General features: G+C 34.7%; 1 protein-coding gene across 1 annotated transcript in view; it reads right to left on the bottom strand.

Annotated features, from left to right (window-relative positions):
• Positions 1-14,981, bottom strand: part of LOC123865941 (mucin-17-like) — a 126,585-nt gene extending 111,604 nt beyond the window's left edge. Inside the window, exons 1-2 of the mRNA XM_045907162.1 lie at positions 14,909-14,981; positions 14,559-14,652 (exon numbers count right to left, since the gene is read on the bottom strand). The gene's annotated coding sequence lies outside the window, so the exon portion shown is untranslated. The remainder of the gene's footprint in view (positions 1-14,558; positions 14,653-14,908) is intronic.
• Between the last annotated feature and the right edge of the window lie 500 nt (positions 14,982-15,481).

Genomic DNA, 15,481 nt, shown 5'->3' with positions numbered 1-15,481 from the left:
GAGAGTTCTTTATAATGATCTCAAAGATATGTGAAGTCTGCCAGTGCTGCACTAGCCCAGCGTGGTGCACAACTTAGATCTCTTTTAATTCTGAGTGGAAACTCATGTTCAGTAGTGGGCCGGCACTAGGTTAAGATGACGATGAGGATTGAGGACCGTAAGCACAATATGTAATAAGTAAATGTAAATTAATTTTCATATAAAATAATAATTAAATGACTGATTCTGACATTTATTTGTATATATATAAGTAGGTATTTAAATTTTTTGCTAGTAAGCTTCAACGTATTTCATGCTTAGATATTTTGAATAGGTAGGTACGTTAACCTAGATATTATACTAATACTTTAGCTCAACATTCTATTGTATGCATATGTATTTCATCAAGTGTATAGCACGCCAGCATATTTATATTAACGGTGCGTATAATCAATTATTCATGCGGTTATTTTTGCAAGTGGTAAGTCACTTTATTAAGCTAAATTTATCGTTCATGTATGTCTTAGTCTAGTTTTAATAGCGAAAATAAAATAGGGTTATATAAGCTAAGAGTTATAACCATTAAACGATTTGATTAATTTTGGTTGTAGTAGTGCTATGGAATAAAATTAGCTGGTCATTTATTATTTGCTAAAGTTTAGTACCCTTTGCAACGCAATGCTTTTTTGTTTTAATAAACGCGTTATGCGAATATTAAACTTGCTTACCCTGCATGTGTACCATGGGTGCCTGGAAGAGGTCGCTAGGTAGGGCCGCCAAATTGTACCTACTTGCCTATACATATTTTGTTGTGCTCTTTAGGTGTTTTTTCTGTACTAATTTTGTTGTGTACAATTAAAGTATATTCATTCATTCATGTGTACTAATAACTGGGAAGGCGAGCAGTCTGTGCTGCACAATGCCACGGTAATCAATGCACCATATAAAATTTAGTTAGGTACCTATAGCGGTTTAAATAGCAAATGGTTTTGCTTCTTATGTATCACGGATTTCCGCAAAGTACCTATGTACCTAAATCTAACTTTTATTTAAAGTAAGTTCATTCTAAGTCGTTTAGTCCTATAAGTTTTTCAACCAAGTCCATTAAAATAATAATGTCAACAAGCCAATCCATCATCTTAACGATGTAGGCAAATTACCTCAGTAGCAAAACATCATTGATTTCTAGCTGATTTATAAGGACTGAAACAAACAGAACACGTGCGCGGACGATAGCAACGCATGCAGCGCGGATTCTTTAAATTGTAAGTTATGGAAATGTATAAAAATGATAACATTAAGAATTTCAGCTACGCTCAGAGAAGATATTATAGTGCACAAGAGTGTGTGCAAGCAAACACGAGTGCACTCTCTATTCCCTCACTCTCATACTATGATAGTAACTCGACAGTCGACACAATAGGAATCCTATTATGTCGGATTGCCTATTTATTGGTGAGAGATCGCGCACAAGACGGACGCTCTTGAAATCAAGCAGCGTTGGAGCCACTCTACAGTTTGTTGTTCTTCGTAGAGCTCCTTGTATCTTATTGGTTGAAAGAGCGTTCTGAACCAGTGATAGAAACAATTGATGATTCAAAAGTAATTTTGAATGTTTTTTTAAACATTTGAATTTAATCTACTGTATTCTACTTTAGCAAATCGCACATGCTATGCGCGCAATGAATGTTGTGACTTGCCATGCACTATACGCCGCGCGTTATGTATGTCCCACGCTTGAAAAGTATAAAATGACATCCGGTTTTATAATTCCATAGTATAGCAATTTTGATTGCAGTTTATACCACACTTTCCCGGCGTTATAATTCTACCTAATCTAATATCTAGATTTTAGCCATCCAGATCAGAAACAGGTTATAACGGTCTACTTTCTAAATGATATTGTCAACGCAACGCTGATACTTGACCCACTTCGGCATCTAAATTAAAATCTCCGCCACATTTACAAAGCGATTTTTGCTCACCGAACTATTCAAAACAAATAAAGGTTAAGGCTACTTGTGAAAAGCGTAAGACAAGAAAAGCCATTTTTTGACATAGTAAAAACTTAATGACTAAAACTTGTTTGCAAGTCTCATAACTTAATGAACTAGCTGACTCACCCCGGTTTCGCATGGGTTAACATAATATGAACTTTCTTCTCTTGATTTATGGAATACAAACTTTCGTCATGAAATGTTTTTGACTGCTGAATTTTCTGGTTTATTTATTTTGAGTCGCTATTTCATATTTATTTAATTAAATAAAAATTACAGAAGCTTCACTATGCAAAAGACTATGAAAATAATTTTTATTGTAGTGTGGTTAAAAAGACTTCAACGCGCTACAGTCATCCATACCTATACTAATAACATAATTATTGTAAATGCCGAAGTATAATTGTCTATCTGTTTTCACAGTCCATCCGTTTAAGTGATTTTAACGAAATATTGCATAGAGATAATATTTTACGATTAATAAAAACTACAGAAACCTCTTTGTAACTATAGAAAACACTCGAAAAATATTGTAGTGTGGTTAAGAAGACTTCAACGCGCTACAGTCAGTACTATACGTTTGCACGTGTTTTAATTGTATGTGTAGATATAATATATATGACGGAGTCAGAGGGGGGGTGTTATCAGGTTATCGTGGGCATATTTTCACTTTTTTATTACTTTGTAGGCGCTTCTAATGATTATTAAGATTGAAGCATGATCTAACCACTAGTAAACCTGGATAATAACTAACCGGATACGTCAGGATAGCAACCTTTAGATTAACCGAGCTTTCGTGGGCGTACTAACGATATTCTTGGACTATCAAGTGATATTGAACTACCTTCGACTATAACCATGCTAACTCTCACTTACTGCATGTCACAACTACCAGCGTAACTAGGTAAACCTAACCTAGCCTACCTAGACCGGCTCCTCCACCCCTACACCGGTCCCAAGCCGACCATCTAACCTAATCACCACAATATCAACTCGTCTAACCAACAGTACCACTTTAGGTAACCACAATTCTACAGTACGACAGACTATGCCTACTGAGAAGTGTCCTCGGCAACAACCGGACGAATAATGCCCCGCTACGCACAGCGTGTCTGATTTTATAGTCCAACGACGACAGTGGGGAGATGACGTAATGCTCAGTGAGCGAATTGTTGACAGCTAAAAGTCGGTACCGCCGACATACCAAAACTTACAATAACAACAACAATCAGTCATGTCTAAATCAACTCTGAGGGTATTTTAGTACTTGATGAACAAAGAAATGTTTAACTTTTGATTTGAATAGTTTGATTATTAGTAACTATTAACGCCTTCGCGCCGACATATATAATAGCAATATATATATATACATATATATATATATATATATATATATATATATATATATATATATATATGTATATATATATATATATTGCTATTATATCTACACACATTCTATATATAATAGAATAAATAAATCGTGATATTTTATACAAAATTATATAAAATAGTGTAAACAATTAAAGTCTCAGATAGTAAAATCAACCCGTATAATGCAATGTAAATCGGTTGGAGCGCAAACAGCAACTGAAGCTTGTCGTTCCACGCCACGTCCTCGCCCTAGCGCCATCTTTTTCGTCTCGATGGAGGGGGCTCTGACGTCACGACCACAGCATAACCACCAACACCAAGCAACACCGAACGTGAGAACGAGTTGTTGCCAACACGGCCATGCTGCATGGTGCCCGCCCCGGGCACCCCACGAGTCGGGATAAAATTACTGCAAAATAAACAACCGTTAACACCTGATTCACATTACCTACTTGTAAGGATCCTTCCTAACTTCCTAAGGAATATTGCCCATTCATTGTCACTTATCACTTAACAATCATACGACAGCTCGCAACTTAACAAGATACCTCCACTATGTACTCGTAGGATCCAGGAATATTGTCCATTCGTTATCACTCATCACAACAACAGCTTTCAATTTAAAGAACAAAACAACCGCATCTAAAGGGACTTTGCCACACTTAGGGGACCAGATTTGTCGTAGTTGAAAACCAACTGCACTTAAAGAGCGTTTCGCTCACTTAAATGCAGCAAGTTGGTCAAGACCACTTGCACTTAAAGAATATTTCGCTCACTTAAGCGTACCAAGTTGGTGAAGACCACTTGAAGACCACTTGCACTTAAAGAACATTTCGCTCACTTAAGTGTACCAAGTTCACCTTCAAGTTCCAAGCATCATAGAAGACCACTTGAAGACCACTTGCACTTAAAGAGCATTTCGCTCACTTAAGCGTACCAAGTTCGCCATCAAGTTCCAAGCATTATAAAAGACCACTTGAAGACCACTTGCACTTAAAGAGCATTTCACTCACTTAAGCGTACCAAGTTCGCCATCAAGGTCAAGCATCGTAGAAGATCACTTGAAGACCACTTGCACTTAAAGAGCATTTCACTCACTTAAGCGTACCAAGTTCGCCTTCAAGTTTAAGCATCGTATTCCAATGTGATATTTTATATTCATGGTACAATATTCCCAATTATCTTTCGAATATTTTATCAAAGTTCAAGCTTCGTATCCCAGTGTGATATCTTATATCCATGGTGCAATATTCCAACTAATTAATCTTCCAAAATTTTATCACGGCTCGCTGTATCAATTATGTTGCTATACATACTTAATTTTAAATAGATTACTCAACATAATACACAAGGTAGCCTTGCCAACACGGTTTTTAATACTCCATGAATATTCTTTAAAGAAGCAATGCATTAGCACTCACGATTAAAATCAGATCATACCTCTTTACTAAATCTCAAAATCCTTTACTAAATTCTGAACACATACTCAATGCCATAGCATCGTGCACCCACACAGTGCTCCGACACTATTCATCCACGTATGCAATCACCACACTATCTTTATCTACCGCGCATCCACGCAAGGGATCACCGGTGCCTGGTTCACCATAATACAAGGTATTTGATCTCATAAGAATCATATTTGATCTCATCCATTTTATTTTAACTATCAATGCTTTATTATTATAAACGGATCATTTGATTGTAAAGCTGGTCCTATCAAAGTTAACTTTAAATAATTATTATCATACTAAAACTATCACTTTTTAAACTAATCAATATCTTAACTGCAGTTATATTAATGATTTCACTAGTTCACTGCATTATTAATTACAAGGGTTGGTCACCAAATATAATCTTATAACCCACAAACTATTTTAATTCATGAATTACTCTAGTATCAAACAATAATAATAATTGGTATTTCATATTCCATATATGCAAATATTAAATTACGCTATCTCAAATAATTACTAGGCTAATTAAAAATGATAAACAGAGAGTCATGGATTATGAGCGACACCGATGCATGCCACTGCCAAAACCAAGACTTTCTTTTTAACTCATTCATCTGTCCATTCGCGCAGGGAATTCATCTACTGCCACTGTATGCTATTTAATATTTCTATTCGCACAATATACTCTTACTGTCACTCTTTATTATTTTCGGCCCGTCCTGATTATAGCACAGAATTGCAGCTGAGAGCATAAAAATGTTGCATTTGTCTACCCTCTTATTGTAATCTTTTTAATGAGAATTTCTCAAGTTAATAATACCCACTTAGCTATCCGGACAAGAATATTTCTTTGTTCAACGCAAATGTGAAGCTTTTACCCACATTTGTAATATTAGGTATTAACTACCAACATAAATCATAGTTATTTTTTAAATATTATTCTAATTTGCATTATTAATGATATACTATAACTTTACAAACTAAATAAAGCTTCATTATCATATTATACACACCACAATCCGTAATTATTATTTGTTTTTGAAGCAGGTACCCAACAAATGTAACAAAACTTTTGAATTGAACAGACTACAGGCAATAGTTCTAACTCTGAAGAGAAATATTACTTTCATCGTTACTAGTCTGTCTGTGTCTATTTTATTAAAATATAATGTACAATCCTTTTACCTTCGTTCTAGTTCAATCTAATTGACTTGTACATGTATACAAAACGGTTCTCTGTTTGGATGTACAAAAAATAGCTAAAATGCTTTCAGAGGTCAATGTGTATACGAGTCTACTACTATTACATTACTTTTCTCGGGGATAAACCAAATCGGATCACTCTGTTACATTCCGTCCAAGCAAGTTATTACTCCCTAGTACCCAATAGGTAGGTACATACCTATAACGTAAAAATAAATTCGCTTAACGCAATTGAATCAAAAGGAATGTTAACACATTTTTTTTTTATTACCTTTTTGTAATTCTGCTAAAAACCCTTGTATCAACAAAAAATTCAGCTTTATCTTTAAATAGAAACCTTACGTAAAATTATTCATCTTGTATGCCAAAAGTACGCCCTAATATTATATCGCTCTAGTCAAACATCATATTGTAATGCATGGTAAATTATTTTGACGATTCAAAAGCATTTGTAAAAGTTTACTTGAATTATTATATTATATTCTATTCTTTTATATTATATCATATTCTATTCTATTCTAGTCTATTCTATTCTATTCTATTGTATATTGAATATCGAAAAGGGGATGCTTATGTCGATGAGCACGCAGAATATAAAAAAAATAAAACTAAATCTTCATATGTAAATAATCTTTACTGTAATAATTTAAAGTTATTATCTATCTAATTAATTATTTACTTAGGTAGCACTAAGGTAAACCTGTACAGTACTTATTTAAAACTGCAACAAAGGCTCTTTTTTAAATATTTACTGATTTAAATAACCTGTATAGCAATAATAATAGATGAAACAAAAGAAACAATATTTAAACAAAACTAAAAAAATGGCTAATCCAAAAATGTTACTACAGTGTGCATGAACTATTGAATGAATATACCTCAATAATACGATAATACGATATAAGAAGATTGTAATAACTTTGTTAACCACTTTTTATTTGTAAGTACTTTTTTTTTAAAGTCTGATTAATTATAATAGGACATAATTTGAAAACTCCCATAGTCTTTATTTATATGTGACTTTTTATTTTATTTTTATTTAATGACCATATAATTAATTCATAATTTTTGCTATTCATATTTCATATTTCATAAGAATTGTAATATTACCTTTGATTATTTACATATGTTTTACTTTGCAACGCCCCAACGGGGTTTCATGTTGTAATATTATGATATTATTTTATTTATGATGTAAGACATGAATGCAAATAAAGAAAGAATAAAGAATTACCTCTATAAAGATACGAAAATTCTAAATATAAGTCACTCGTACGCGCTTCAAACTTATATTCCTATCAGAAAAATAATAACAGGATATATACACTCCCAATTATGCTTTAAAAGAAGAACAATTACGAAAACTTCCCTAAAAACTAGTATTGTAAACGTATGGATGTTATTACTTACCCACACAATTATTCAATGTAGATAATATGAAGTACTAAAATGGATACTTGATATCATGTGCGTAAGTACCTACCATTGTAAATGTAAATAGCTGTAATTCCTGATATCTAAAAGGACTGTTATGCTCTTTATTGATAAATAAATGTTTTTAAACTGAAATCCCTTTACTAAAGATTTTGATATGCGCGGACAACTACTTCCGGTATCTATAAACGCCTCGTGACATGTATCAAAAATATACACTTTTTAACCCCATATATTATGTAACATTTACTTACAATTAATATAATAACTTATTATTATAATATTAATATTGACATTTAATTAAGAGACATGTTACCATAGAAATTAATTCACTTTTTGGTCTCATCAGGATTATTTGTACGGATTATTCCTGATGAGTATTAAATATTTGCATGCTTATGAAGTAGAATATGAAGGTCGCTGCTTAGTTATAATTTTGAACTCAACAACTGATATTCAGCAAATAAATAAATTTCATTTCATTTCAGTATACGAGTTCGGGATTGGTTATCATGATTTATATCTGAGCTAACATTTCACTTGTGAAGTTTGACTAACCTAAGACATTCTTTGATTACTTTTACCACTACCACTATAACATTTTAACTTGTTCGTCACGTATACTACCCACATGTTTAAAATTTTTATTATAAAAACTTCTATGTAAATAACAAGCTCAATCGTCACACGTTTTTAAATTATTATCTTCTAAGGACGTATATTACTGATTCTACTATAATAATTGACCCACTATAATTTAAATAACATTTTGTTCGAAAAAAAGTTGAGACAAACGTGAATTTAACATTTAGTTCCAAAATAAAATTCGAACAAACTAAAAATTAACCATTTTAAAACATATTCCTTTGAATTTGGAACTAAATGACAATTTCGTTTACCGATCACTATTCCCACGAGGACCACTGTACGCAATATTAAATCGTGCCAGACTTTGAGCTGATACCTTCAACTTAGTTTAGTAACGAATTATCTCACCTGACTATACAAAAGTTTGAGAATACGATTTAGTAATTTAAACCATATTCACTAAATCTTTAATAATTATTCAAAGTACTCACAGTTTCGGTATCTTTACGAGATACCTTATTACGTTTCCATCGCGGCCGACGGTGTCCTGGCACTTGAAGACCTCTAGGTGGAAAAGTACGTTTGCGTTTCGACCGATTTTTCCTCAAAGCGTAAGTTACTACACACTTCTGATGTAAACAATTAAAGTCTCAGATAGTAAAATCAACCCGTATAATGCAATGTAAATCGGTTGGAGCGCAAACAGCAACTGAAGCTTGTCGTTCCACGCCACGTCCTCGCCCTAGCGCCATCTTTTTCGTCTCGATGGAGGGGGCTCTGACGTCACGACCACAGCATAACCACCAACACCAAGCAACACCGAACGTGAGAACGAGTTGTTGCCAACAATAGTTTTATTTATTTACTATTTTATAACAAAACACAAGTTCCTGCTGGGCATACGGTAGATATAAGATATAAGTAGGTAATAAATAATTAATTATTATTATTATGGTATCAAACCTGCGTGCTCTGTGTCAAAGTTTATTTGAATAAATTAATCTTTATTCTAGATTAAAGACAAAATACTGTCCGAATCTTTAACACTTCGTAAGCCGTTGTTTGGCTATTTATTTATTTTCTTCCAGTTCAAAAATCAACCGAATTCAATGTGTTGCAAACTTATTATATTCATAATGCATATGGCATTTCGTGATACTGTAAAATAAACGCTAAACACACGGAAATAACGTTCTGAATCCTTTACCGTCCCTACAAGGACGCAGGTACTTTCACCGGTGACTCGAGCTGTTAAGCCTTTCTTTTGTATGGAAGCCATTTTTGGACTGCATTTACAATTCTTTGGCAAGTAGAGTCAAAAGAAAATCTTGGACTTCCGTGATCCGGTTCTGTTTCAATCAGTTTGGTTCAGGAACTGAAATCTAAGCTTTTCCAACATTTCGCATTTTTTTTTTTAATAACTAGATACAATGTTATTTTTCCTTGATCCTATTAGGGTTCCGTACCTCAAAAGGAAAAACGGAACCCTTATAGAATCACTTTGTGTCTGTCTGTCTGTCTGCCTGCCTGTCCGTCTGTCCGTCCGTCCGTCGTGTCTGTCAAGAAAACCTATAGGGCACTTCCCGTTGACCTAGAACTATGAAATTTGGCAGGTCTTATAGCACAAGTATAGGAATTAATCTGAAAACTGCGAATTTCTGGTTACATAATTTAAAAAAAAAATGTGTTTGGATTTTCAAAGTAAACCAAGTGGGGTATCATATGAAAGGGCTTTACCTGTACATTCTAAAACAGATTTTTATTTGTTTTTATTCATGATAGTTTTTGATTTATCGTGCAAAATATCGGAAAATTACCCGAGTACGGAACCCTCAGTGCGCGAGTCTGACTCCCACTTGGCCGGTTTTTTAAATCCAGATCCAACATAATTATATGTAAAAATATATAAGCATACTTTTTAAGCGGATATATGAAAAAAATATCCGCTTTAACGACCTAGGAGTAAGTTTCAATTTGAATAAAGCATTCGTAAATCTGTTCATTATTTTAATTTATATCCAACAGTGTTAATAAAATAAAAATCATGGACAGCACAGTGACATAACAGTTCGTAATAACATTATGCAGCTATTTGGTAAATAAAATAATCTGAATAAAATGTTAAGTGTGACGCGAACTCGCTTTCTATTACATTCCGATGCGTCAAAAGTTCTTTTTGGCTGAAATTCAATCCCTGCTTTTAAAATCAACTAGGAAAAGAAGATTATGGATTTTGTATACCACACGATATTTAAATACCTACATGATAGAGTAAAAATTTTATGTGTAAGGAGTCCTTGCAAAAAAATGACACTCATCGATTATCTCGACAGAGTGAACGGTGATCTCCATGTTGATACGATGGAGTCAGTGACGTCAAATTAATATTCAATACTAATTAATCAATCTATCTGTAATCTTTCGAGAAGTTATTTAGCAAAGTTGTTATTTGTCAAAAAAATCATATAACTTTCTCGTAACTTATCGATAGTTAATTAAAAAGTAGGTTGATTATTATTATTATTAATTTCGATCATAGGTCTTTCTCTAGTTCAACTCACAGCCTACCAATTTAAATGCCTAAAAATTATAATAGACTGAACGACACCTTTGATTTTGTCCGCCGGACTTAGGTTTTAAAAATCCTGTGGGAACTCTTTGATTTACCGGGAAAAATTAGCCTATGTTTCTTATGATCCGTAATCTGTAGATAAGTTACTACTCTAGACATTGTAAATTTATTAAAAAAAGACAATACATTTTTTGACAGAATATAACGAACGTTGCTAAGAAAACTATCGACAGATTTTGATCGATTTTAATTTCGGTCGATACTCAATCATTTGTTTAAGCATATTTCAATTTAAAATTGGATTACAGATTGAAGTTGCCACAGCTGAGCTTCGAAAGTTGATTTGGTGTGCATTTGCAATGTAGCTGTACTCGTAGACTTTACACTCAGTGCAGTATACCTAGACTCTGTATCTTTTAAGTGAATGGAAGTAAAAGTAAATTCTTAAGTACCGAAGACTAACAGTTTACCCAAAAAGAGGGGTGTTATAAGCTTGAAGCGTGTACCTGTGTATCTGTCTGTCGCATCGTAGCTACTAAACGAAGGAACCGATTTAAATTTAGTTTTTTTGTTTGAAAGGTGGCTTGATCGAGTGTTCTTAGCTATAATCGAAGAAATTCGGTTCAGCCATTTGAAAGTTATTAGCTCTTTTCTAGTTTTCTTATAGAGGTTTTTGTGTCGGGGGTTTTTTTTTATATACAAATTATTATTTTTTTATTTACATAGCCTACGTACCTGAAGCTGAATTTCCGCGATCAAGGGACAAAACGAATCCTTGATGTTATAATGTCAAAGATAAGCTGTAGCTACTTGTTAAAACATTACATAAAATAAACTAAAAATAAGTAGCGTTTTAAAAACAAGTTAGTACATCGTAAAGGGTTTCCCTTATAGTACCTATGTATCTATAAGTATGTTAGAAGGGCGTTGCCGGAATTGGAAAAAACTTGTAGAGCGTTTATGATATCAGTTCACGTGCATGCTAGTATTTCTCAATCAAAACTATACTTGATAAAGGATATCTATAATACAAAATTCAATCCCAATGCATCAGTCTGTATGCGTCCACTGCTGGACATAGGCCTTTTCAAGAGAACTCGGCCCTCGGCCTTCCTCATCCACCCGCTCCCCGCCACCTTCTTCAGGTCATCGGTCCAGCAGGCAGGAGGTTTACAAATTGATACCGTACATTGCTTATAAAAGTAAGAAAACCGTAGTGTTTTAATTAAATACCTTTCTTAACAAAATAACACTAATAAAAAGTAGAGATTTTAATCAAATGGTTAATTTAATTTCACATAAATTAAACTTCAAATACCTAATCTTCTTTTGTGATTATAAAAATAATGATCGAGTCTATAACCGATCAATATTAAAATAAATAATACGGTTCGATTAAGAAATGTAGCACTCATTTTAAGAGGCCAATTTTCTTCACAAAAGTAGGTAGGAACATTCCAACTAATAAGTAGTTCATTCTTCAATTTAAAACCTTAAAAACTTTAAGTGAGCAATCATAAGACGCAATCAAACAAATGTAGAAACAAGGTTGAAATGAAACTGAATAATTTAATTCAATTCAAGTCTGTTTAATTGTAGCTCACCGGTAATTTTTCCAGTCTTTGAGTGAAGATTTCGTTACAAAAACAAAATACAACTGATTTTTTAAGAAACTAAAAAAAGATAATGGTCTCCTTTGTCTATAAATAAAGCAAAACTTTAGCCTTTTTCAATTCAACGACTGTTTTTGATTTCTAAAAACGTATATGTACGAACTTTGTTCGCAATACCTACTAGACTTATGTTTGGACACGTAACTATGAAGCGATTCCTTCCATAATTTCTGATTCACTATCGACTAAGAACGTTTTCGGCTTCTGTTTTACCCGGCATCTGTACCTTCAAATTAATAGATATTTTCTAGATAAACGCGACTTTCTTTAAACTGCATCATCACTTACCATTTGCGTGTGCCACACGTAAAACCTCTGAACTAATTTAAATGTGACTTTTGCAGTTCCAAATCGGATAAGTATGAGTAGTCAGGTCTACCACCCTTTAACTTACATATGAGGTAATTTAAGAAAAATGCCAGTTTAACATAAAAAGCGTGAATAATAAGTACCTACCTAGTTAATATTTAAAAAATTACATCACTAAGCTAGAAAAATTAACGCAAGAAAGCGATGTAAACCATCACTTTCATCAGTTTACAGCGATGCTCATCAGATTATGTTCATAATTTCAATATGCAACATCATAATGTTACACACTATTATAATTTCTCGAGATTTTCATGTAATCTCTGCATAATTACTCGTACTACCCAGATAAATGCGAAAGTGTGTTTGTTTGTTTGTTAATTGTTTAACTAAAACCTAAAAAACTCACGAAGTTCCATCCCACCGCTGATGACGGAGTACCGACACCTCGTTACTCCGCCAGCGGATGTTTACCGTAACAGACCCACCATTGGGACACTACGTGCCTCCCGTGAGAGGCATGCCGGAACTACAGCACGCCAACCAACCCGAAGTCCACACTGAGTACGACGGACCGTCCCGTTTCCATCATCAGCAGGTCCTCCCGAAGGCTAGGGTTCGCGGGAAGGGCAATTCCCAATCCACGTTCCCCATCCTCAACGTCTTTCTCGCCCGTCACCAAACTGGACAGGCGAAAAACCGGTGGGGCAGCCTAGTGAAACTTATCATGATTTACTCATCAGTTTAGGTCTACTAATAATAATGAACTATCGAAACAGAAAATGCGGCGTTAAACTCGCTGTTGCAATTTAATGCGATATCAAGTTTGTTTAGTAACTTTTCCTCAGTTTATCGCTCTAGTTTTTTGACCAGTTTTCAGCCATCTGGAACCGGATGTAGCAAACGTGGTTCGTGACTAATACGCTTAAACGAAAGTGTTTTCACACTTTGAAAGATAATAATAATCCAGGTCTAAACTATTTCAAATTAAATTAGTACATATTATTAAAAAAAGTGGTGATAGCCCAGCGGTTAAGACGTTGGCCTCCTAGTCGGTGGGTCCAGGGTTCGGCATGCACCTATTATTTTTTGGAGTTAAGTGCGTTTTAAGCAATAAAATGTAACTTGCGTTTCCGTAAAGGAAAACTCTCTACGTCGTAAGTAGACCCCTAAACTTTATCCAAGCACAGCCATGGTGGGTTAAATAAAAAACTTGATACTTGAGTGAAGCGAGGACAGCTGGTTAATTGATAAATCTATCCACGCGGAACATTTTGACGAAGTTGTAAGCGTTTTTCATAATATTGAAATCGATTGCTAATTTGTTATTGATTTCTTCTGTAGATTCAACTAAGTAATGCTTATTTCCATGAAATAATGATTAACTTGAAACAAAAACGCCAGTAATTTTTGCTTACGAATTATTCTTTATCATGGAGATTGAACGTTTGAAAACAAAAACGTTTGAAAGTTCACGTTCTTCTCTTCGGACTCTATGAAAATAGTTTTATTGCTAACTAAATTTACATTAAGTACTACTTTTAAAAATGTATTGTAATTATAAGAGAGCTAAGTTTTTTACTAGCATGAGATGGACAGATCAAGTGAGGGCTGCGATGGACGTCCCCTTACATGGGTGCACTAGAAATGCAGCCTGTAGATAAAAATAGAGACACAGCCCTGCTGTAACTACCATTACCACTCCGGTAAGAGAGGAACGACCAAGAAGAAGAAGTTTTTTTGAGTTAAACTTTATGGAAAAGGAGCGGAAAGCTCAAAGCTTGTTATAATTATTATTGTATCTTGCAGCGAAATTAAATCAGTTACTTAGTCGTGACTGCGGCCACACTCATGGTCGGCTATTTAGAAAGCGCAAGATACGATTTTAACTCTTATTGGGTAATAACTAGAGGCTACTTAGTGCTTACAAATAAAATTATGCAAAGCACCCTCTCCACGGTCCGCGACTTACCTTTGTAATGTTCGGGTTTTATTCTCAAAAACAAACATGCACTGATTTATTTTATGTGAAATTCACCATCGTTCCTGGCACTGTGGAGATACACCTGTGTCACTGACAGTTAGAAAAAAAAATCACGTCACACACCCCCGCTAGAACGCGGCATTTTCAAATTTGCGCTCGAAAACCGATTTTCCGCTGATTAGATGTCAACGGGCGCGACGCAATCCGGGCACTGCTGTGGTCTGTGCCAAGTGTCGCAGAGTTTGGGCGCTTCACGGCCCAGTGCACAGCCGTTGCACCGTAATAAATTAAATCGGTTTGCGAACGCAAGTTTGAAATGTGGCGGGAACTGTGCGTACGTCGAGCGTGCGTTGCTGCGGTAGTATACGCGAGGAACGGTCGGTGCGCGAGGAGCGACTGGTCACTTTTGCTCTCGCGACATTCTCTGTCCACCTGGCGTGTGTTAGACACATTAACCGTGATATTTAAACCACCACCCTAGTGTGAGCCGCTCCACTAAAGCGCCAACCCCGTTCGCGCAGCTGTAACTCGCCTGAAACAGATCACGTTACACTGGACGCTTGCGTTATAAATATATACCTACCGTAAAACAAGTTAACGCTGCAGAATATCCTTTCAGCTTAAGTTTAGCAATTGACCGTTGTTCGCCAGTAATGAGCGCTGGAAGCTCTTTGTTTGACCGTCGAAGTAAATCACGGTACGTGTGTAAAAATATTGCTTTTCCCAATTTTCTAGAAAGATAAAAGAGTGAAACTTCGGCTACCGTCGCGTCCTAGTTATGAAACGTAGTTTCTTAAAATGTTAGATAATACGTCATAATATTATGTTCAAATTCATTTTAGATGTAGAGCACGTGCAGTCGCTTAAATATTACCTGCACAGTCTACTTTGACAAACAACAATTAGGGCCC

This window comes from Maniola jurtina, chromosome 6 (genome assembly GCF_905333055.1).
Source record: "Maniola jurtina chromosome 6, ilManJurt1.1, whole genome shotgun sequence".
Lineage (NCBI taxonomy): Eukaryota > Metazoa > Arthropoda > Insecta > Lepidoptera > Nymphalidae > Maniola > Maniola jurtina.
The sequence above is the reverse complement of the archived record's forward strand: the minus strand, read 5'-3'. Positions and strand labels throughout refer to the sequence as shown.